Below are 25352 nucleotides of genomic sequence, written 5' to 3' on the forward strand. Positions count from 1 at the left end.
AATTCTCTCTGATGTCTCTGACAAACGATTCCTAGTTTGTTGGACCTCAATCTGTTATGTGTTTTAGAATAAGCTAGTATGCTTTGGAAAACAGATTGTTGGACCCCATTCCCCATAGAATCAGAAGATGCAAGTAAGACTTAAGAATCTGCATTTTAGAAAGCACCCCAAGACCAGGCACAGTGGCTCACACCTGTAATTCCAGCACTTCGGGAGGCTGAGGTGGGCGGATCACAAGGTCAGGAGATCAAGACCATCCTGGCTAACACGGTGAAACTCCTTCTCTATTAAAAATACAAAAATTAGCTGGGCACAGTGGCATGCACCTGTAGTCCCAGCTACTCAGGAGGTTGAGGCAGGAGAATGGTATGAACCCAGGAGGTGGAGGTTGCAGTGAGCCGAGATCGTGCCACTGCACTCCAGCCTGAGCAACAGAGCAACACTCCATCTAAAAAAAAAAAAGAAGAAGCAGAAAAGAAAAGGAAAGGAAAGGAAAGGAAAGGAAAGGAAAGGAAAGAAAAGACACCCCAGATGATTTCTGAGGTAGGTGGCCCAGAGACCACACTTTGAGAATCACTAACTTATTTCATAGGCTGGCAAACACTATTTTACTAATGAAACAACACTCTTAATGATGGATTCTTATAAGCACTAAAAAGTAATGTAATTTGAGCAATAGCTTAAAGACAAAGCTTTTGCCTTTCACAACTCCCGGGGACTCCATTCACAAAAACACAGTGGAGTCATGCTCCAGAGGTTCCGTTCATGTTGTATTCTCTCCCCTGAGAATGGTGCTGCTAGACTGGTACAAGAGGTGGCTCCGTCAAAGGAAATACAAACATCTCAGTATCAATGAAATGTCTGCATCTTCACGCAACTGCTGTAAACACTGATTTCTTTTTATGTAGAGAATGGCAATGATGATTCTCTCATCAGTAAAGTTACAAGCCTGTTCCCAGTTCCAGGTGTAGCCCATTCCCCAATACACTCCAGGGAAAGAAAATATTTTATCTCCACCCCACCCCGTTCACACCATGTTTCCCAGAACATAAACTCTTCCCAATTTCTCTCCAAAGGCACCCTGAACCCTGCTGCCATCTTACCCGAATGAGTTGAACCTCTCCTTTAATGGAGATGAGAAGCAATTCTTTGTATTTTCTTTCTCTTAAGCTATTCACTCAAACGTTTCTCAGTTAGAGACCGTTTCCTCTAACGGGCAACCTCTAGCTCCTTTGATGGGTCAGGCTCTTTTGAATATTTGTAAAACATCAAACAAAACATGACATGTTATGAATAAGGTTACACAGTTTTACCACAATTACAATGTGCCCAACCTAAGGAAACTGTTTCCTGCCTAGGGTTAGGTCAAGAAACGAACCATATTCACATTTGCTATCAAAAGCTCCATTCTGAAGAGCAGCTGTGTAAATTAATCTCTCTTTTGGTCAAATAAGGAGACTTTGTATTTGTACAAACAGATTTTTAGAAGATATGATTGTGTATTTGAAATCCATCAGATACTGTATCGAATGTGCTACTTGTATGAACTCATTTAATTCTTATTAAAAACTCCAGAAAAGAAGTAGCATTAGTCTGCCCAGTCTATAGATGAGGAAGCTGAGAAACAGTTACATTTTGGAAATCATACAGCAAGTAATTGGCAGGGGCCACAATTTGTACTCAGATCTGTATGATTCCAGAATCATAATTAGCCACAAAATTATACTTTCTAGAACAAGAATGCAGCCTATATTGTGAGATTTTGTTTTCAGGTATCATGAGGTTTCACCTGCCCCTAAGATATCTTTTCTCAGTCTTGCTTTTTAAAAACTCATGTTATGCAAATTACTTGCGTTGGGACCATATTATTAGATAGCCATCATTAAAGCAGAAATATAGCCTGAGAGCAACAAGGATTTTTCCCCCTCTACACACAAGCACCACTAGAAAACATTCCTGGAATAGTTTAGGAAATAAATCAGTCTAATCCTGAAATGCAGAGAATCGGAGGCCTCAGGAAAGGGGACTTAGGATTACTGGTCAACTTTGATTAGGAAATGAAAGGAAAGTTCTGAAGATTAAATCATTGATTAAATTTCACCGAACATCTCTGGGCAGCTATAATTAGCAAACATGCTTTTAGAAGTAGAATTAGAGGAAGGGACACATAATGTCAAGTCAGGAGATGTGCTGCCCAGGACACATTTAGCCTACTTTACCATTTTACTTCCTTCTTTACAATCTTCTTTCTAATTGGACATTCAGAAAGGAACATGTCATGCACAGCTTCAAGCTTTCCAAAGGATTGCCAGTGAGCCTATTTCTCCAGATTTGGCAATTAAATGCTTAGTGAATACTTAAAATGTGTCCCCACCCTCAGATAGACTACTCCCCCATCGCATTTTATCCCCTATGCTGCTTCTTCAAAACTCACATTATTATCTGAAACCATATCCTACTATGTTGTATTACATTATGTTTTACCATGCTACTTATTTATTTCTTTATTATATGTCTCTCTGTCTGGAGAGTAGATTCCATGAGAAATAGCTTCATCAACTTTGTTCACCCCTGCATTACTAATTTGTAAAATGGTCCCTGAAATATACTAGGCATTCAATACACATTTGTTAAATGAATGAATCTGCTATGGTATGGACTGCTGTGATAGATATTGAGGGAGTTAATATGTAGCATTATTTAGTGCTTACTATCTCCTAGGCCTGTTCCACACACTTCACATCGATTAACTGCTTTAATATTCATTACATTTCTATGAGGTAGATATCATTACTAGCCTCATTTTACAGATAAAGAAAGTGAAATATAGAGAAGTTAGGAAATGTGCTCAGTGTTGCATACCTAGGAAGTGTCAAAGCCACACTGGAACGCAGATCATCTGGCTTCAGGATTCTGTTAAACATTATGATAAAATAAGACAAGACACTACCGATTTGAGAAGAAAAGTCTTGCCCACACAAAACTATAAAGAAGTTCATAGTGAATAACAAATGAAGGTATAATCAATACGTTTTCTAAGGCTGAGAGGAGAGAAGGTTCCCAGAAGGCCAAAGTTGTCGAGGAAGGGCTCATAAAGAATCTGAGATTTTGACTGGTTCTTGAGTAATGTTTTGGCTAGTGATGAAGGTCTCTTATCACTGAGGCCCCAGTGATTACAGTAAAAAAAAAAAAAAAAAAAAAAAAGCAAGTTCCAGTAAAGACGTAAAGGACCCGTGATTCTACGACACACAGATATCTTTTTGAAGGTTCTGTTTGCCTTGGCTTTAATATATTTACTGATGTTTATAAGAAAGCAGGGAAACACGAGAACAAAGAGTAAGGGCATAATGGTGTCATTCTTCTGAGATGGTTCTGGAGAGGACGGCATTTTTTCTGGGACACCAGTAGCCCAGAAGTCAGAAATTCCTCCTGGAGAAAGCAGGATTATCAAGAAGCAATCACTCTGCCTCCCTACTCTGTCTTCTGTGATGAGGATTGAGCTATTGATACCAGAGTGTTTAGAAAGTCAGAGCTTTCTTGATAAAGACTCATCTGCACTGGTTGGGAATTTCCCCAGTGAAGTCTAAATTTCAATACCTGATTCACTACTGATTGCTGTGATGATTATCAGGATGTCAAAAATTGGCATTGCTGTCACTGAGAACTGGGTTGCTCATTTTCTCCTGGGTTGGGGTCTTCGAAGTCATCTTAAGCATTACAGGGTTTCAACGAGCTGGAAAATGTGTGAGAAAACAACATCCAAGGCGTGGCTCCCATTTTTGACATCTGCATTCAAGACTGGGCCACAAGACTCCAGTGGTGGTGCTTTTAGTCCCTTCTATTCATCAGGGCAGCAGTATTCGTGATTCAATGAGCAACACGTCAGAATACTTTCTCTAGAAAATTGGTTTTTGAAAGTGTCTAGTGGGTATGACTAAGAGGTTTTGTGCATTGGAGCTTCAGTTGATGTTTGTATTTTTTCTTATTATGACTTGAAGGAAAAAACCAGAATCTAAAATTAGCCCTTGTTTTTTCAACTTGGAACTTCATAAACACATCAGCAGTGGTGTGTGTGTGTGTGTGTGTGTGTGTGTGTGTGTGTGTGTGTGTTTTGCAATGAGCAATATTACAATTTCTTGACATTTTCATTGCTGTTTCTTGACATATTTAGTGAGGCTTTAAAGGTTTCTTTAGAGAGAAAAAAGGGAAAAAAATGGCTGTGTTCCAAATCACCATATGTTTCCAATTGCAAATTCAAAAGCAGAAGACAGGCCTTAACTTAAGCTGTACAGCCTTTTGTGGGGGTTATGGTGCTGGGGAGGTAGGTTGTCTTTTTACCTTTATTTATTAGAATTTCAGTGTTACCCAATGACACAAAAGAAAAATAAAGCATTTAGCAAATATTTGTTGAGTGCCATCTATGTGTAAGACACTGGGTCAGGGAGGGTACAATCTAGTTGGGGATACAAAATATTAAAGAAAGCAAATGTTCAAAACAGGATGATAAATGGGTAGCTTTCAGCCATAAGTTCTCCAGGAGATCAAAGAGTTAGGAGCTGACCTGGTAAAAGAACGATTCATAGAAGAGGTAAAATTGAGCTGGGTCTTGAAGAAGGATAGTAGGACATTTGAGGTGAAAGGAACTATAGGGTCAAAGTCACAGTGATGGAGCTATGCATGCTCATTCAGATTTGTGACTGCATCTATGAGGCTGGAACTGAGTTTCCATAAGAATGGGGAAGGAATCATGGAGAAAGATGGGAAAATCAAGTAGAAGTCACATTATGATGAACTGGAGTGACAGGCTTGGTGTACCATTATTATTGTTGTTTAGATTTTATTTAGTCCAAACAACAATTACTTGCATTGGGTATTGATTATCAGCCCCATTCTATAGATAAGGAAACTAAAGCTCATAGAGGCTAAGAAGTTGCCCAAAGTCAAATAATGAATTATTTGGTTAAGCCAGATTTGAACTAAAGTCTGTTGGATTCCAACTCCTCTTAATCTTTCTAGCTTAGGTGGTTAAGCAGGCTTGAGTGATAACTGCTGTCAGCCAGTAGGTGACATTCCAGCAAGAACGATGACTTTTTAAACCAGGATGAGGAAATTGGGATGAGTAAACTAAAGAGCAGCTGCCTAGACCTAAGGTGACCACAGGGCACAGTGGAAGTAGCAAGACGCCTAGAACTGGCGTGCTCTGGATGCATCCTCAGAAGGAACCTCATCACTTACAGCTGGAGTCCTTAGGCTTGGAGTTGGACAGTTCTTCCATATGAATGTCCCTGGCAACCATTTATTAAAAAACATATGCAGGGTAGGGAGTCAGAGTAGTTGAGGGCACTTGCAGCCATGAAGCCCAAACATTTCCCATTTCAGTAATTGTTCTCCTCGGAGCACTTAATAATTTCTAAGACTGAGGTTCTCGAGTTGAATCCAGTTATCAAATGCTCCAAGGCACTGTGAGTCACTGAGGTGATAGAGAGCTAGGGCCTTAGAGGCCACTGTGTTTGCAAGTAACATGTATCTAATTGTAAACAGGATTGTTTCATGTTACAGATAAACAAAGAGTTGAAGTGGCTTCAAGCGTAGCTAGATCCAGGTACTCAAAAAACAAATGTAATTTGTCTTTCTCCATCTCTCAGCTCTGCTGTCCTCAATATTGCTTTAATCTCAGGCCAGTTCTTCAAATGGCGGCAAATGTAATTAAGAGCAGCTCCAGGCTTACATCTTTCAGTCCACTTACCCCAAAGACAGGAGGGTGGTGTGATTTATGGAGTACTCCTTCCTCTAAAAAGGCAGAAAGATTCCCAACATTAGGTTCAGGACCCAACTTAAGAGTTAGGAGATGAGCCCAGCTGCATCCAGACTCCATGGTAAAAGAGTGAGAAATGTATGGTTCTCCAGGGGAAATTAGCTCACTGTTACTAAAAGAACAATGGTTACTGGGCAGCTGTCATGATGATGTCATGATAATGTTGAAGGCACTGTTGGTATGAAGAGTAGAGAAAGAGCAAGAATAGGAAAAAGAGAGTCAGCTACCTGTAAAACAGAGCAGGATTGGCTTCTGAATTTCCTATTTTCTATGGTAGGCCTGAGCCTCAGAATATCTTCTTTAGTCCTGTCTCTCACAACTTCCCTGCTATTCCCTTTCTTCCAGCTTTGCAAAACACATGAGGCTCCATGACACATCCGGGCCTTTGCACCAGCTGCTCCTCTTTCTGGAATTCAGACCCACCCCACCCACCCCAATATCCACCTGGTAAATTTGTACTTTCGCATCTGGAAACATCTCCCAGCGGAACATCAGACATTTTCTGTCTGCTCCCATTTCTTTTCTCCTCCTCTTCCTCCTCCTCTTTCTTCATTTTTGAGTGACCATTACTTTTTGTAGGTTTTCTTTGGCAACAGTAGGCCACCTTTATAGGTTCTAATAGTATATTGAATAAATTGTTTTCTGATGCCATCTGTGAGGGGGCAAGAAAAATGCAGCTCCTTCCCTGTAGCTGATGTGTCATAGACCCTACACATAGACATGCATACATGTGAGAATTAATATCAACCCTTATAAAGTCCTATAGCAAGGCCTGTGACCTGATTTTCTGCTCAGTTTTCTCAGAAGCCTAACCCTGTATTTCCTCATGGAGCATAAATGTCTTTTAGAGAGATATCAACATTTAAAATTTTCTAGAACTTTTAAATAAGATTAATTTAGATTCTTTTCTTACTGCTATGGCTCAGTGCTAAGTAACCCTTTGGGTTCCCGTCTAGCCGCATCTGAAGTGACTTGATCCTCCTCATAAAAGCAGCCTAATCAGATACCGTAATTTCAAAGACCATTAGGGCAGGCTTTAAAAGACGGCAGAATATTCCAGGTTCCAGGCTTGTCAGCATGAAAGTCAATAGCCACTGTTAGGTAAGCCAGCTTATTCCACACAAAAGATAGCAGGCAAGCCTTCTTGGGATTAAGAATTTTGTCATTAATTTTTACAATGTGGCATATTTAAAATAGGAATAGTCAGACACTTTATAATGCTACTTTATAAGGCCACTGACACCCTCCCAAGCCCGACCTCTCCACTGGCCAGAACTCTCACCTTTTGTAACTTGCAAGAATTGTGACAGTGAGCTTGCCAAGCTCCCAGAATGCAGCAAGTCCTGCCCAACCAGCCTGTCGGAGAGTGAGGTGATTTATAAGCCAGAGTGTGAGGGAACCGAAAATCAAAACAGAAGGGAAAGCCTCTGAGGAGGACAGCTGAAAATAGCTTGCCTTCACCATTCTGTGATACTCTGGGGCAGGCTTACCAAATAGCCTGCTGCCTTGCTCCTGTGGAAGCCCACTCCATAGTCACAGCAGGCACTGACAATCCATCAGGGCATTCCTTCTCCCAGGACCTGAGCTGGGGCTCGTCATCCTTCTCATCACAGCCAAACACTTCAGGAGGCAAGCGAAATGAAACCCATTCGCCATGGTTTGAATATCCCTTCCAAAACTTAGGTTGAAACTTGCTGTTGGAGATTCATGTTGCATCCGTAGTGTGGCAGTATTGAGAGGTGTGCCTTTAAGTGGTGTTTGGATCATAAGGGCTCTGCCCTCATAAATGAATTAATCCATTCATAGATTAATGGATTAATGGGTTATCAGGAGAGGAGAACTGATGCCTTTATAGGAGGAAGAGGGACTTGAGATAGCATGCGAGCACCTTCAACCCACTTGCCATGTGATGGCACCACCGTGGGACTCTGTAGAGAGTCCCCACCAGCAAGAAGGCCCTCACCAGATGCACACTGTCAACCTTGAACTTCCCAGCCTCCATAACTGTAATAACGAAATCTCATTTATTATAAATTACTCAGTTCCAGGTACGTTGTTTTAAGTAACAAAAAATGGGCTAATACACAATTCTTCTCTTAGAATACTTTTCTATGGCTTTCTTTTGTGTTCTAGTATAAGCTTTTCCTAGTCTAGTCAAATTTCACTAATTCTCTATTAATAATTTCTCCTCTCTAAATGCTACTTGAGACTGTTCAGCATTCCACATAATTTAGAATTTATTTGACCTCTGTTTATCCTAAGGCTTTGCACCAACAGTGTAAGGATCTTAATGTGTTCTTCTGCATCCATAGCTTTCACTGTGCCAGCCAGATTATATATGCACAAATAACTTACTGATTGGTTTCATAAGTTTTGGATGAATAATTTAGCTGCTGAGTAAGGGGGAAGGAAGTAACATTTATTTACCAATAGCAGTGTACTAGATAGGATGCTAACTGCTTTACATACATTATCTAATTTAATACTTACTGTAGAACTTTGAGGTGTTATCATCCCCTTTTTTACAGGCTAAGAAACTGAAGGTCAGATAATTTACAAAACTTTTTAGTATAAAATATACCCCAGAAGCACTAATAGATTTAAGAAGAGATGGCAGTACTCAAAGAAGCCCCTCAGGAAAAATTGTGATATATAAGACAACTCCATGTGTTCAGAAATGAAATTCAGTTTACTTGATAAGTTCTATATTCTGATAATGAAAGAGAAAAAATAGTTTAAATCAGAATCGCCATAGACTCTAGATGGGTGGCTCATGCCTATAATCCCAGCACTTTAGGAGGCCGAGGTGGGTGGATCATTTGAGATCAGGAGTTCGAGATGAGTCTGACCAACACGGTGAAGCCCTGAATGTACTGAAACTACAAAATTAGCTGGGCATGGTAGTGCATGCCTGTAATCCCAGCTACTCGGGAGGCTGAGGCAGTAGAATCACTTGAACCTGGGAGGGGGAAGTTGCAGTAAGCCAAGATCGCACCACTGCATTCAAGCCCGGGAAACATGAGCAAAATGCCATCTCAAAAAATAAAAATAAAAAAATAAGAATTGCCATATAAAATTCAGGAAATGTGGCAACTGCAATAACAGAGAAATTTAAAACTCTGTACTGTTGATAGTTAAAATTGTGCATTTTTATATGTTCATTGTTTTCCAACAAAGATGAATAATGCACGGTTCTCAGACTCAAAGAGCTCAAAATCTACTGAATGAGAAAGACCAAAACATAAGCAGATAATTATACCACATAAGAAAGATAAAGGGTAAATATACAGAGAGGATAGTCAGGGACCTCAAAGAAAGAAAACCTTGTCTGGAGGGCCTAGAAGTCTTATTGGAGAAGTTGAAACTGTGTTTATCTTACTCACTACTGTTTCACAAACACCTAGAATAATGCCTTATTCCTAATATGTTTGGCAAGCATTTGCAGGGTAGTTGAATGAATGCATGAATGAATGAGCTCTCACTATTAATGTTCATGAGGAATTACCCAGACAAAGAAGGAAAGCTTGGGAAAGTGGGCTCAGGGAATGGAGCATAAAGAATATTATTCCAGGTAAAGGACACTGCAGAAGCAAAGGCACACAGGAAAGAAACCAGATAGCTTGGGTGGAGACTATAATTAGTCTTACATCACTGGAGCATAAAATACACAGATGAGAGTGAAACAAGATGGAGCTATAGAGAAATAAGCCTGGGTCATAGTCAGGGGTTATATTGGAAATCATTGACAGGAGATGCAATGTGGGCACCAGGCTTCAGAACAGGCGCTGGTCCAAGAGACACCCAATGATAACAGGTGTTATTACCTTTTTAGATGCTTGATTATGGGAGAAATTCTGGGGAGCTTGGTGGTGGAGCTGAGTTAGATGGAATGGGATCTTGAGCTGAAAGGGAGGAGTTGGACAGAATCCTAGACAATTCATCTAGAGCAAACAGAAAGAACGCAGTCTATACACCCATAGGGAGATGTGGTCTGGAGCTCATGGAAATTCTTTTCTAATTGCTTCTCTTTCCACAGTGAAATATGAAGCCAGGTCTCCAGCTGAGAGTGAGGATGGAGTAGGAGAAGCTGGCGGTTTTTTTGAGGGACAAGAAGGTATGGCGCAGTCATGTAGGAGAAAGGGAGGGTAAATCAAGTAGGACATATAATGGGGTGGGGACAGGACTAAAACCTACTTGAGGTTAATATTCATGAGACTAAAGTAAAGCTGATCACTACAATTCTGTGTTTTTCTCTAGCAATGTGGAGCTGCATGAGTGCTGGTGTGTAGGAGGTAGAGTGTTGGATTTAAACAAAATTGTGTTTTTTCCAAGTGGGTGTGGAGTAGAAGCTAAGCCTGATGCTATAGAATTATCTATAGTGTTTCCGTTAGTCCGTATTATGAAAGGAGACTGAAGAGAGGATTTCGGATCCTATCTCTTGAGTCGGTTTCATATATGCACCCGCCACCCTGCTGCTCCTCTTTGCACCTAAGTTTCTTGGAAATATTGTCTGCATTGACTGGCTTAGTTTTCTCATTTCCCATTGAGTTTTCACCTTAGTTCTCTGGATGTTCCATTTAGTCTTCTTTGTGAATTCCTTTTCACTTGCTCATCTCTGCCTTACGTCCTGCCCTTCACGTTAGCTCTGGGATATCACATCCACTCCTATGGTTTTCATTACCATATGCTTGCAGAGTGTTTCCAAGTCTGTGTATCCAGTTCATCTCTTCTAAGCTCTAACCAATCTCTCCCACTCCTTACTGGATCTAATCATTTGGATGTTCTTTTTACACCACAAACCCAAATATCCTAAATAATTTATCTTTCATCCCAATATGTTCCTCTTGGAGTACTCATTATCTCAATGGTTCCACTATCCACCAGGTCGTTCTAGTTAGAAGCCTGAGAATTCACTCAATCTTCTCTCTTCCCTCATCACATACATTTTATTAATCATCATGCAACCATCAATTCTACCTTCTTTTTATTTTTTCTAAATTTCCCAAATTGCTGGCAATGAATATGTAATCAGAAAAATATCTTAATTAATAAAAATAAATATTTTAATGTTAATTTGGATTTGGTGCTCATATCACCTCCACACCTTTGGAAAACTTACCACGGACATTTGGCAAAATTGCAATTGTCTTTGTGGACAGCCTGACAGCTTTTGGCTTCTGCACAAAAAAGGCTAGGGACAGAGCCATGAATATTTAATCTGTTTCTCACTGAATTGTCCAAAAAGAAAAAAAAAAAAAGCAGGAATGGAAACACCACCCACTGACCTGCCCTAGTTGCACAACTCAACATTCTCACATTTTACAGTTGGGGTCACAAGAGAAAAGTCAAAGCAAAACTATGAGTCCTTTATCTTACTTTGTCAGAGCCTTCCACAGGCTCATGGGGCGAAAATGTACCTTTCCATTTAAAGCTACTGTGCTTCATAACTTCTAGAAGCAAAGCAAGCTGAGCTTCATTCTTGGAAAATGCTGGGTAGCTGGGGCATATCAAAGGGAATTTGGAATGGTTTATGTGGTTTGAAAATTCTTGGGGGCAAAACTGCCTTCCTGTTGCTTTTGGAAACTATCATCCAGAATTGGAAAGGAGGTAAACAACAGGAACTCCGCCACCATTTGGTTTGCTTCCACTTTGTACTTAGCTAATTATTTTATGCTAACAAGAGAGCATGTTTCTCCACAGTTATTCTTTCTTTCTTTCTTTCTTTCTTTCTTTCTTTCTTTCTTTCTTTCTTTCTTTCTTTCTTTCTTTCTTTCTTTCTTTCTTTCTTTCTCTTTCTTTCTTTCTTTCTTTTCTTTCTTTCTCTTTCTTTCTTTCTTTCTTTCTCTTTCCTTCCTTCCTTCTTTCTTTCTTTCTTTCTCTCTCTCTCTCTTTCTTTCCTCCCTCCCTCCCTCTCTCCCTCCCTCCTTTCTTTCTTTCTTTCTTTCTTTCTTTCTTTCTTTCTTTCTTTCTTTCTTTCTTTCTTTCTTTCTTTCTTCTTCTTTCTTTCTTTCTCTTTCTTTCTTTCTTTCTCTTTCTTTCTTTCTTTCTTTCTTTCTTTCTTTCTTTCTTTCTTTCTTTCTTTCTTTCTTTCTTTCTTTCTTTCTCTCTCTCTCTCTCTCTCTCTCTTTCCTTCCTTCCTTCCTTCCTTCCTTCCTTCCTTCCTTCCTTCCTTCCTTCCTTCCTTCCTTCCTTCCTTCCTTCCTTCCTTCCTTCTGGCCTGCTGCAACCTTGGGACTCTTGGAAGATGAAAGCCAAATCAGCTCACTTTCAGGTTAGCCACAAATAAAGCTGGGTGCCTTCTGCCACACAAACCAATGAAGGAGCTTTCTCACCAACTTCCTTCTACTCTCTGCTCCATTGTGCCTAGAATGGGCGAAATTCATTTGGTATGTGATTAGCCATCATCCAAGGCTAATAGTACTATTATAAAAAGTGCAAAGTAGTGGTTGGTGGTCATAAATCTAAAGTCAAGTCAGTAGCTGGGTGTGGTGGCTCACGCCTATAATCCCAGTATTTTGGGAGGCCAAGGCAAGCAGACCACGAGGTCAAGAGATCAAGACCATCCTGGCCAACATGGTGAAACCCCATCTCTACTAAAAACACAAAAATTAGTGGGCATGGTGGCACACACCTGTAATCCCAGCTACTCGGGAGGCTGAGGCAGGAGAATTGCTTGAACCTGGGGGGCAGAGTGAGCCAAGATTGCGCCACTGCACTCCACTGCACTCCACTGGCAACAGAGCAAGGTTCCGTCTCAAAAATAATAATATTAATAATAATAATAAAGTGCAGTTGGTAGTCATGTCCCATGTCCCCATTCCCAATTCCCAATATGTATCCGTAACAATGTGTGGGAAAATCTCTCTCTTCCTTTCAGCCTCAGCAGGCCTTTGGGTGGTAACATCTTCCGTTCCTCTAAATCTGCTACTTCTCTTCTGTCTACTTTCTTTAGTTCGATAATTTATTCATTTACTGTTGTCTCTGCTCCTATTCCTTTTTCCCCTGTGGATTAATACCTGTTTCTATTCCTTTATTATTATATAATTATAGCAGGATTTGAGGACTAAGAGAAGATAAACCAGTGGTATCCATCAGTAATTTTTAACCAGAATCCTTAATTAGTTTTGTGCTTATGTTTTTCCACTAAACTTTTAATTCCTTCAGGGCAGAACTGGGTTGATTAATTTCTATCCTGACCACTCTGTGTAGTGCCTAGCATTTTCAGTTATTCTTACAGAATAAAAAAAGATGGAATTAATTTCTCCAAGAGTCTTTTTGCCAAGCTAATACCTAGAACAGAATGTGAGCTATATATAAAAGTTCAGACAGATAATGATTACAGAGTAGAAAATGATGTTAGGAATTGGGTCAAATATGCTTTGGGATCTGCAGAAAGTCAAAAATGCATTTTTCTAAATTGTGCTTTCAGAGATTTGATGCTTATCTTTGACTCATATGTACTTAGGTCTCTCAGAAGAGTTTCCTATTGCCCAAGTATGGGGACATGTTTACGTGCAAAATGCCTTGACCTCTCAATGCCCTTCCTCTACCACCACTATCAACGCCCCACCATAGTTACATCTTCTCTGAGTTGTTCTCTGAGGGTAAGAGTGCCTGCCAGCCTGAGCTCCTGGCTCAGGCAGTTGAGTAGGAGAAGAGGTGGGTGGTTCAGTAATTTATTTTTGCATGCCTGATTTAAACCCTCCCCTTCTCACCAAATGGGAGCTTTCAGCTATTAGAGAAGACATGCAGCCCCTTTTGTTTCTGTACCTTTCAAACTGCAAAGATGCCTTTCACCAGATTAAAAGATTAAGGCTTCTTCCAGAATTCCAAACCAGCTGGTTCTGAGAATTTTAAATGTGCCTGAAAAAAAGCATCTGTTCTTTCCATGTTACTTTTATCTTTGCTTTACACTAACCAACTCTTCATTTATGTCCACTAAGGCTGACAAATGGACAATCTATAACTTATAAACCCAAAGAAGAACCCTATTCCATGCATTTATTATTTTCCTAATTTTGCTGATTTCATAAAGACTACAAAATCAGGCTTTCTATCCTTGTTTTTGAGAGGCTGCCAGCCTGACATACTCAATGTTGACTGCAGCTATCTTTCTCAGGGTGGAACATGACATTTGCACAAGAACTTGGCTTATATATTTTGAGAAACTTAAAGCCTTGAGAGACTTTCTTGAACTGGTGTTTTGAAACTTCTTAATGCCCCAATTTAAAAGGTTTGTAGTTTTCTCTGAGTTTTGCAGCTCAGCCTGGTGTAATCTGGATTGGGACAGTTCCAGGAGAGGAGGTCAAAAAAAGTGCAAATTCATACATAATGTATGTAGGTTTTAATAAGCATCCTTTCATACTACAGCTTCTCTTCATGGCTTCTCGTAAAACTTCACAAACCACAGGCACTAGGATTATTATTTTTAAAAAGAGTAACAGAAGGAAATGTTCAACCTTTTGCAATCTAAGTTGCTCCAGGAATGAAAATGTCTTTATATAGATGCCTCATAACAAAAATCTGTACTCCATGGCAGTAATCTCCACTAAAACTAGGTAAACTCAAACTGTATCAATTTATATAAAGCTTGAGAATTCCCAATACCCACTTACTGTTTATGAAATGAAGATAGATTAGTGCCCAGTGGAAAAACGGGTTAGAGCAACCCTAGGATGGAATAGGCAAGAAGATACCATTTAAACAAAATAGACCAGGAAAACAAAAAAAAAAAAAACAATTTTTAAGTTGATTTTGTTTAATTTTAATTTTAATTTACTTCATTTAATTTTTGAGACTGGGTCTCGCTCTGTCATCTAGGCTGGGATGCAGAGGCACAATCATAGCTCACTACAGCCTCAACTTCCTGGGCTCAAACAGTCCTCCCACCTCAGCCTCCTGAGCAACTGGAACTACAGGCATGCACCACCATGCCTGGATATGTGTGTGTGTGTGTGTGTGTGTGTGTATGTGTGTGTGGAAACAAATTCTCACTATTTGCACGGGCTGGTCTTGAACTCCTGGGCTCAAGCAATCCTCCTGCCTCAGCCTCGTAAAGTGCTGGGATTACAGGTGTAAGCCACTGCACCTGTCTGATTTTGTTTAATTTTTATTTTATAGAGTGAGGACATATAAGGTCTGAATGGAATCTTAAAGAATACATAAAATACTCTATGAAATTCTCTGGGGTGGTGGGAGAGCATTAGAAAAAATAGCTAATGCATGTCACCTTAATACCTAGGTGATGGGTTGATAGGTGCAGGAAATCACCATGGCACACGTTTACCTATGTAACAAACCTACACATCCTGCACGTGTACCTTGGATCTTAAAATTTAAAAAGAAAGAAAAAAAATCTCTGCTTAGTGGTATGGCACGTATGGTTTACTTAAAACCACCTCCATCCATTCTTTCTCATTCAGGAATCCATGGGAATATATCCCTCGGCACCATGTAGAGTCACATCAGACTTGATGGAAAGATCCTAGGGCAATACACCTAGAGCAATGGACCTAGAGTTGGGTATAGTACTGGATGAAATTTTGAGATGTCTCCCTTTAAGTAGCAAACAAACGCATTTCATATAGAGATATAGTCATCCAGTTACTGGATAACTTCCAGGGAAAGGGAACTCAAAATAGACCACTGCATTCCTGGTAAGCTCTGAATGTTAGGAAATATTTTCATTATAAGAAACTGAGTATTAGTCATGAAACTTTCAGTTACAAGTGACAGCTCTTAGACTCAAATTCTCTTGATTTTTAAGAATGGAGTAATTGAAAAGTCCACCAGAGATGTTTATGCACAGCTGAACTGAGCAGTTCAATGTCCCTGGGAAGACTACCTGACCTGAGGTGTGTCACACATACATCTGTCAACCAATCACTGTAGCTATGAGCATGGGGGATTCTGACCCACCACTTGGTCAAACACTCATTCCTAGGGACTGAGCAGGTAGGGAGAAAGGAATCAGCTCCCCTTGAACCACAGGGCCAAACAGAATTACTATGAAATAAGACTATTTACTCAGAAAATGGTACCCTGGATAGTAAAAAATGCTTCAATTGCTCCATATATACCCTCCCCTCACATGAGGCCAATTCCTCCCATCTATGACAGGAAAGAAAGGACATGCCTCTTCTACCAAAGGAGATACTTAGCTGCCCATGTTTCCTCCATCTAGCTGTAAATTGAGGCTCTCCAAATGATAAGCATTCTTTTAGTGCAGAACCAGATGTGACTCCTGTGGACCTTAACCCATTACTAAGTGATGATTTATTAAAGCATTCCCCCACAGGAAAAGTGTGTTCAATATAAAGGGGAAATAGAATATGTCTAATTCAAACTCCCAGTTGGAAAAAGAGAGAAGTTAAGGCAACATGCAGAGATCTACATCATATCTCACATGCATGGACAGAATTAGTGAGGAATCCCCACCCGCAGTGGAATGAGATGGCCAACCCAGCATTCCCGGTTCTGTTTCTTCCTTGTTGTCTGTGGCCATGTCCAAGAAGAGTGTTGTATGATTTCTCTGTGTGGAACTACCCTCCTTTAGCAGATCTAACAGTTCACTTGCTATGGGTGCAGACTTGGAGTATTAGGGGCTTTTTAGATTGAGGCTTTTTCTGGTAGTACAACTTCCTTAAACATTCAGTCAATAAGTGACCAATTTGCTAATAAGAAGTGCCAAATATCTTATTGATTGAGCCACGGTCTTTAAAGATTGTGAGAAATGGGAAAATTCTTCTTCAAAGATTATAAAAAGTTACAATTTCTTACAAGATTGCTATCCACTATTAGAATATATATATATATATATGGAATATAATATATTACATTATACTAAGCATATATAATATAATATATATATTTGGAATATATATGTTCCAAATCAGCTGTCCTAGCTTGCTCTGGCATGCCTGGACAGAACTAGACAAGCCCCAGCCCATAGTGCATGCCATTCCTTATTTGGAGATGCTTCTTTAACTATCCCTGGGCAACTTCCTTTTCTTTCTTTGTTCTGTTCCCCTGACCCAATTAAAAAAGGTTTAAACTAATAGCCAATCAGGTAAAATGTAAAATGTGAGGTCCTATTCCAGCCAATGGAAACTGGACACAGAGTAGGGTAGACGCATCACATTATAAATAACTTTGTCTCCTCTGTTTGGTGTGCTCTCCTGGCTGGACAGGTGCTGAGTAGCACTGTTTCTGCAGAAAGTAAAGCTTGCCTTGCTGACAGATCATTTGTTCCCACGTTAATTCTTTATTCTTTCTTTTTTTTTTTTTTTGCGACACCAAAAACTTCACTCCCAACAATATGTACCCTGTTCTTAGGGTTTCTGTGTCTTAGAAATAGACCTTGCTCTTTACCATCCTTCTAGCTTTGAAAGAACTGCTTCCATTTTGTCCCTGCCTCAGAGTAACTCAAAACAATATACCAGACAAGATAAGGCACAAGTAATTTGAGTAAAATACACATCAGGTGGTCTTTGTGTATTTCTCCGGATCCTCCTGGGTCCCAATCTTATCTTCTGCTATTTTTCCCACCTCTCTGCCTGGCTCCTACTAACATTCTTTGAGGTATAGAATTCAGATTTTCAGTTCTGTTAATGGCAAAATTATATGACCCTCAGATACCTTGTATTTCTCAGCATGGACAGAAAGTCCTCTTTTAGCAACATAATGTCACAGGGAGAACTTTGGTGGGCTCAGAATCTATCACTGAACCTCTCCCTGTATCAGGTGGAGCATGCTGGTTAGACTGGGTCATGTGTCTGGTCCTGGGGTGCAGGAAAGAGAAAGCAAAAATCATTTTCACCTCTAGCTCAAGGACAGTGCCTCTTGTACCCAGCCCCCCATATCCTAACTGTTTAGCCATCTGCAGCACCCAGGTGTAAAATGACCACACCTAGCCTCAGTTACATTATACATCTGTGGATTTCCTTCCCAAAACTTTTTCCCCCACCTGAGGGGATGCCTGTGAAAACTGCTCAGTTACTTTGATGCGTGTGCAGACTGGACATGAAAGAGACTTTACACTCCATGGGCAACCCTGACCGGAGACAGGAGTCAGTGAATAAATCCCTTTTTTCCCTTGGTGGACAATTTCAAGGCACATTCTACACAGCTCCTCACAGGGTTTTTAGTAGGACGGAAGCTTTCTCTCCTCCCTGTTTTACTCTTCTCAGGTCTTTACTCTTGTTCTGTGAGATTACTTCTTAGAACAAGTCACCTGTATGTTGAACCTTGTTTGGGACCCAGCTTTTGGAGTGATGTGGACTGAACATGACTATTACGGGATGAGACACAAATAGAGAGTGTGTCTATTGGAGTCACGGTTAGCATGGTGGCTAACTTGAACTGAAGCTGTACTCATATCAGCCGTGTTTGGAGTTTGCTATATGTTTTGACTCATTTGGTCATCACAAGTCAATGAGATAGGTGCTATTGGACTTATGTGGTACAAGAAGGAAAAATAACTTTCCCAAGGCCATGCAGGCATAAAGCAGAGGAGGTAGGATTGGAACCCAGGTAGCAGGCTCCAGAGGCTGTAGTTTTCATCACCACCCTATCCTGCTTCTCAGTTCTCAGACGTGTCATATGATCTAACTCCTCTTTGATATGTTTGCTTAGGAATATTTGAAGACATCTTTTAGGTTTTTTGTGACTTCTTTAGGTTAAACTAGGTATATGTCCCTACAGATATTTACTAAGTACTATGTGCTGAGCAATGTGACAGGCATTGAGGACGCATGAAGAAAACAGACCTTTTGGCCGTGAAATGCTTACAGACCAGTAAGCGCAGGGACAGGTGGGAGGGAAACAAGGAAACAAGGGATGCCACAGGTGTGTGACAGCATTAACGGTCTACACAGGCTTAGTACAAACACCTGGTAATGCAACAACTCCAGACACTGGAGGGAAGAAGGTGACTGGCCCTGGTGACTGAACATTGGGCATGAATGAAGTAGGGGCGTCAAGGGTGTCACTATGTATGGGGCCTGGACACCTGAGTGTTGGTTTTGCCTTCACTGAGAGAGAGAGCACTGCAGAATGAAGACTGGGGAGAAGACTTTGGTTTTGAAATAAAACAAAGCTGCTATGGAACTCCATATCTCCTCAATTCTCTTCATCTTGTAGTGAGTTCGTTTTTAATGCACAAGTTTGGAGAAACTGCAAGTGTAGAATCTTCTATTTTTTTCCCATAATAATTGTAAATCCTGTCATTCCACCTATGGCGACCCTAATTCTATCAACCAATATATGTACTATTCTAGTAAGCCCAGTGTTTTTGTCAGCTTCCCTTTTAATGAACATTGTACCATTCCTCCGGTTATTTGTTATGCTGTTTTCAAGCAATCAGGGTAGTTTGTTTCATTTTGTTTTTTGTTTGGGGGTTTTTGTTTGTTTGTTTCTGCTTTTGTCAATCACATCATACTTAAAATTTTCCTACTGAGTTGGCCATCAAGCAATGTTTTTTATTTTTTTCATAATTTTTTCGTTTCTTTTTTGCTTAAATCTAGGATTATATTATATAATACACTCTATAAATATGTAATTCATACATTTAATATATATTTAGAAAATATACTTTTTAAAATGTATAAAATTTCATGAAGTTGGGTTCATTATTTCAACTTGTCAAGGTCATGTTGATCTGGATGATGTTCCTATATATTTTAGCTTTTCCTCCCGTTTTGTTCCACTGATACAAGCTATAGTTTTAATAATTACAAGAGTAGGAAAGGTTTCAAAAATTTACAGACATATGCTATCTTAACTTTAAAAAGTAGTACAAGGATCTCAGGAGAGGTAGGCCAATGAGATTGCTATTAATTTCTGGCAAAATTCTAAAATGAATTATTAAATAGATGTTTTGATAGCCTAAGCAAAGAAAGTGCTGATTGCTTGAAAACAGCATAAGCCCACTAAGAAAAAATATGCCAAACTAATCTAATTTTTTTTCCTTCCTGGTGCTGCTAGAGACTAAGAGAGGAGAGGACTGCTGTAGACATATGCTATGTGAATTTCAGCAGGGAATTTAACAGATTCATTTCTTGCAGATGAGATAGAGAAGAATGGACAAAATTATACCAGAGAAAGGCATCTCAACTAAGGGTATATTATTTAGTTGAAAGAGTATGAACCAGGGCTTCTTGTCAAAATGGTGTTGTGAGTTCCCTTGCCTGTTCAAATACAGCAAATAAAATATGGCATGAAAGTTAAAAAGACATAGCCTTGCTCAAAAACAAAGTAACTTCTCTGTCCACCAAAGAAAGAATAGAAGCATACAATGCCAAGTGGAATACAAAGCCCATAGTTCCAAATAGAGGCAGAGAAAGCTGGACATTTGAGTCCTACAGGGAAAAGGAACCCCAAACCATCCATGAATGCATACGTGGGGCGGGGGTGAGGGGTGGAACATTTAATCAGTGTTTGTAAAGGTTGGATTTACAGGTTCTTTTACAAGAAAGAAGAGAGATGCTTGGAGCTAAATAACCCTGTAGCAAATAACTTACTGGAGGTGTGTAGAAGCTCTCTGCTCTAAATAGGGTTTTCCTTCATCCTGTCTACATCATGTTTTTGTCATTTGCCTCACATCTACAGCCTTTGGACTTCTCATCTCTGCCAAAGGTAATAGTAAAAACAAATGAATAACATTAGTTTAGAGTTCAAAGCAGAAGTCAGCTGCTCAGGGCTCTGCACTTAGGTCACACCTGTTCTCCATGGCAGGAACGTGGGCCTGATGCTCTTTGAAGAAAGACTGCGATTGTGAATGTCAACCACTACTTCTCATACTGAAGCCTAGGAAGAAATGGTGAGGTTTTTCTCCCACTTGCCTGTTTCAATGCCTATTGCCTTTTACGTTGCAGCTCTTCTGGGGAACTCCTATCAGTGCATGCAATACTTTCCGAGGTGATTTCTATTCAGTTACATGGTGTCTGAACCTTGTCATATGTGAGAAAATATGAATTTGTTTTAGAATTTATTCTTTTTAAACAACCACATGCTCCAGTGGGTTAACCGTGAAGGGATGAGAATTACATCTACCCTTCAACACAAAGTTCAGCAGAAACCTGTCTGGATTCTGTGGTAAACAAAATTGTGTGGCAAGCTGGGAATTCTGTAAAAACATGACATTCATAGAAAACCCTGAATATGCATACCTAGTCCACAGACAACTCCAATAAATTATTCAAATAAATACCAACCAGTGCTGCTGTGATCATTTGATTAAAATCCTGCTCTGAATGCTCACATATATGTTTCCTATTAGTGTGTAATTTCCAGTTGCTGCAGTGAAAGGTAGCAGTCTGCTGAATGCCAGGGTGTGGGAAAGAATAAACAGTTCTGTTGTTTTGCAGTGGGAACTGGCCAGGGAAAGCTGATATCCTGCGAAACACACCCAGCTCCTGCTTTCCTAGGCTAGAAAAAATGACCTCTGGCCTCTCTTTGCAAACTTTAGTTACAGAGTTGGGAGGAAGGGATTCATGACCACCAAGAAAGGTAAGTTACTCACATATGTATAGATATAATACTCTTACTGTGCTCTTTTTTCTCCAATCTTCAACAAATCATCTAAACTATAATAAGATTTCTGTGCAGCCTGATGGAGTAGATACCTCTGGAATAAATTTTCCTTCCCCATTTCTCCAACATCTTTCTTATGACATTTCTTTTTCCACAATTTATTGGTCCTTGTCTGAACACCTGACCCCAACTAGCCAATGAGTCTTTTCCCCGTAGTTTTGGACTTAGGAAGGTAGAAAAGTCTGCCAGTCCCCCTGAGAGGTAGATACTGAGAGACATAAAACTTGGAAATATCATGACCACCGCACCCCATGTTTTCAGTGATGTCAACAAAGCAGAATGAAATCCCTGTGAGAAGCCCAGGCAAGAGTGAGAGAGAAAGACAGAGAGAGATCTGACATCATATATCTCTGGTTCTAGTTGTTCTCTTGTCTAGTGACATCCTTGTTCTTCCCATAATTTGGTTGTTAAATAACCTCTTTGATTTAATGAACAAAATTAATTCCCTGTAAATGTTAATTCAAGTTTTAGTACTGTCATTGCAGCCAAAAGAGCCAACTAATACAACATTAAAATTCTTCCAGTAGGAAAATGCATTTTATCTATGATTAGATTTTCCTACGATGCAACATTTGGACCCATCAGAATGGGCAGATTTGCCAATACCACACATAGATGACAGTGCCCTTCTCAACCTTGAAAAGATTCCATTCTATAAATGCTTCAAGCAGGACACTTTCCCTGGAGGAGATTATATCACGTTACACCTGTATGCCTCAACTCATCTACTCTTCCTTGCTCTAAATGGTCACACATCACCTAACCTAAGAAAAAATGTATCTTGGCATCATTCGCTCAAAGCTGAAGAAGCAGGCAGCTGAATTAACTAGAATTTTAATCCTAAATGTCAGTCAAAAAACAAAATGACTTGATAATACCTTCCAAAACAGTAATTCAGAGCCAGAGGGCTTAGGGAAAGGGCATCTCCAGGAAAACTGTATTGGAATCTCTGGACAGGGGTGGGATAAGACGCTTAAGAAATACTCATTTGCACTTATTTGACCCTTCCCAATGTTTACGTTACCCTCTTCTCAAAAAGAAAACCTAATTCTGTCTATAGTTTATAATTTTCTACTACCGGTCTATTTATTCCTAAAGACAAAAATCATAGCTAGAAATGGTCTTCAATGAGAAATGTATGCTAAAGCCACTCAGTACAAGGGTGCTTCCCAAGGCCAGCTAAACAATGGTTTGCCAATTAAGTGGCATGATCAATTATATGTTTAAAACTCATTATCACTAATAATAAAGAACTGAAATTTATAAATTGTTTTATAAAATATAGTGGACACAAAGACATCTCACAGCACTTTCACTCATCTTCACTCTTCTGTGATCTTTTTGAAGGGAAGAAAAATGTAAAGATATTACATTTCATTAAAACACAAGAAATTGGATATAACCCTAGGTAAGTCTAAGACATAACTCTAGGAAAAGTTTCATATGTGAATATCATTAATCACATCTGTTAGGGAAAAAAAGAAGGTAAGAAATTCTGAGCAAAGGGTGTGCCAGAAGAGGCCTGGACCATGAAGTGATTATGTACAAAGCTAATATCACACTTGTAATGGTGAAAATTTGAAATCAATCTAAATATCGAACAACAGAGGATTACTTAAATGCATCATATGATGTACATGCAAGTTTAAACATTGATTAAAATCTGTGTTCTCAAACACTAATGACATGGGAAAATGCTTATGATATACTTTGAGTAAAAATGGTGTACTTTTATGATCTCTATTATAGAAAGGAAGATAAGAAAGCAAATTAGAAATATTATGTCAAGATGTTAACAATGTCAGGATAGTGAGATTGTGGGAGATTTTAATTTTGATCTCCTAACATTTCTGTATACTCCACATTTACTCTGTGGAGCATATACTATTTCTGTAAGTGGAGGTTGGTGAAAATTTGAATTAAGGACCATAAGGTTAAAATTAACCAAGAGAGTGTATTGTTTCCCCACAACCTGTTCACACCAAGTCGAATGTATCTGAGTAGCTGAGATGTTGGAGGAGGTAAATTGGAAGGGTGAAATAGCTCCACATCTTAACTGGAAATTAAGATTTTAACTTTTCACATTTTACTCTTTTTTCCTCATTTAGAGCAATATTACCTAAAAACAGGTACCGTTTCTCAGACCAAAACCAAAATGATTTTGCCCGCTGACATTTACCCTTCTGATATCATTTTTTTCTGCCTTTTGGTTCTACTCTGATTCTACTTTCTCCAAAACTCAAAACAGCCAGTTGATGTGTTTTCTAGTTAATACTCTTTACTAAAATAGAGATAATTAAAAATGACAAAGGAGGGTCCTACACAGTGCTAAGGCTTAACGTGATACTGAGCTGACTTCTGGTGCCCCTTTCTCCAATTTCCTGCCCCTTTCTATTCTTTTCTGCACTCACAGGCTCTGTTCCCTCCACTTAACAATGATAAACTCATTCACACTAAAGGGTAGGACTCTGTGCAGATATTTGATCCCACTGCAATGCCTCCTTTTCTCACTCAATATCCTCCTGATTCTCAAGTTTCTAAACACAGCCTATTTTGCACTTCTGCTATCTGATGCTCTACTGGGATTTAGAAAAAGTTCTAAACCTACAATTTAAAAAATGGACTTGATTCCTGGCTCCACTAACTAAAAATTAGATGACCTAGAAAAATTTCTTAATCTCTTGGTATTTCACTATCAAAAATAATAGTAATGTCACCCAGATCTTGGGTTATATTAAATAATTTATTAAATATTTTAGCACAGCACCTGGAGGATGTTCAATATATATTAATTGAATCTAAGTCTGATTTCTGCAAAGCAATTTATGAGAGGCAACAGCACAGACTATAGAGAATGTATGAGCCAGAAATTTCTGGGTTCAAATCCCTAGTCTATCACTTATTTATTATGTGAACCTGGATAAGTTTCTAAGCCTCTCAACATATTTGACTTTCAATCTGTAAACTGAGAACAATGGCATCTACCTTGTAAGTCCATTGTGAAGATTAAGTGTATTTGGAAGCAAATGCGTGATGAATGCCCATTACATAGCATGCATTTAATAATAATAGCAACATTATTACTATTGTTATTCATTATTGAAGGACCAGAAGGAAAACTATAGTTGAAGACTCTCTAGATAAAAAGAAAGAAAGAAAAAACAACACAAAATAAAAGAGATTTTCAAATTTCTTTTACTCCTAAAATTCACCCCAAAAAAGAATTCCTTGCTAACATGAGTGAACATGAAGCTATTTTCTTTCCCTCATCCCCCCGAGATGGTAGCAGAAATGGAACTGGTGAACAGACCCAATTCAAACAATGATAGCTACAGGAATAACATTGGGAGAGACACAAGATTTGTTTTGGCAAATAGAAGAGATTTCTGATTGTTTTGGTTTTCTTCTCTTGGAGCCAGTCAGCATCTGGCTTTGAGAACCATGGGTATGGTCACCATATGTCCCACATTTTTCTAGAGCAGTCACAATTTAAAATATTGAGTCATGTTGCCCTCTTAAGAACAGTTGTATTTGTGAGACCATGGATCTTTATTTGCAGTTTAGAAAATGTGGTCATTGTCGCTACAGAAGTTTGTATTTGACCAGGTAAAAGAAGAGATCACAGGAAAATGGGGGCAGGTCATGAACTACAGAAAAATAAACTGGGATTTTTTTCCCTCTATATTATCACTCTCCTTACACTTAATACCAAGTGCTCGTTTGGCACTTTTCCTCTAAAAAGCAACCTAATAGGTTTCCAGGGTCATTGTGACCAATCTCATGTCTTTGAACCAAGTCAGGCAATTTTTAGGAGATTTCGGCTCCATCTAGTTTGATAATTCACTATTGAACGAGCAGAGCAGGGAAGGATGTGTCAGTAATAGCAACAACTAGCATTCATTAGTTTATTGAGAGACTATATGTGCCAGTACATGGCTGAGTGTTC

Source organism: Macaca nemestrina, chromosome 12 (assembly GCF_043159975.1).
Source record: "Macaca nemestrina isolate mMacNem1 chromosome 12, mMacNem.hap1, whole genome shotgun sequence".
Classification (NCBI taxonomy): domain Eukaryota; kingdom Metazoa; phylum Chordata; class Mammalia; order Primates; family Cercopithecidae; genus Macaca; species Macaca nemestrina.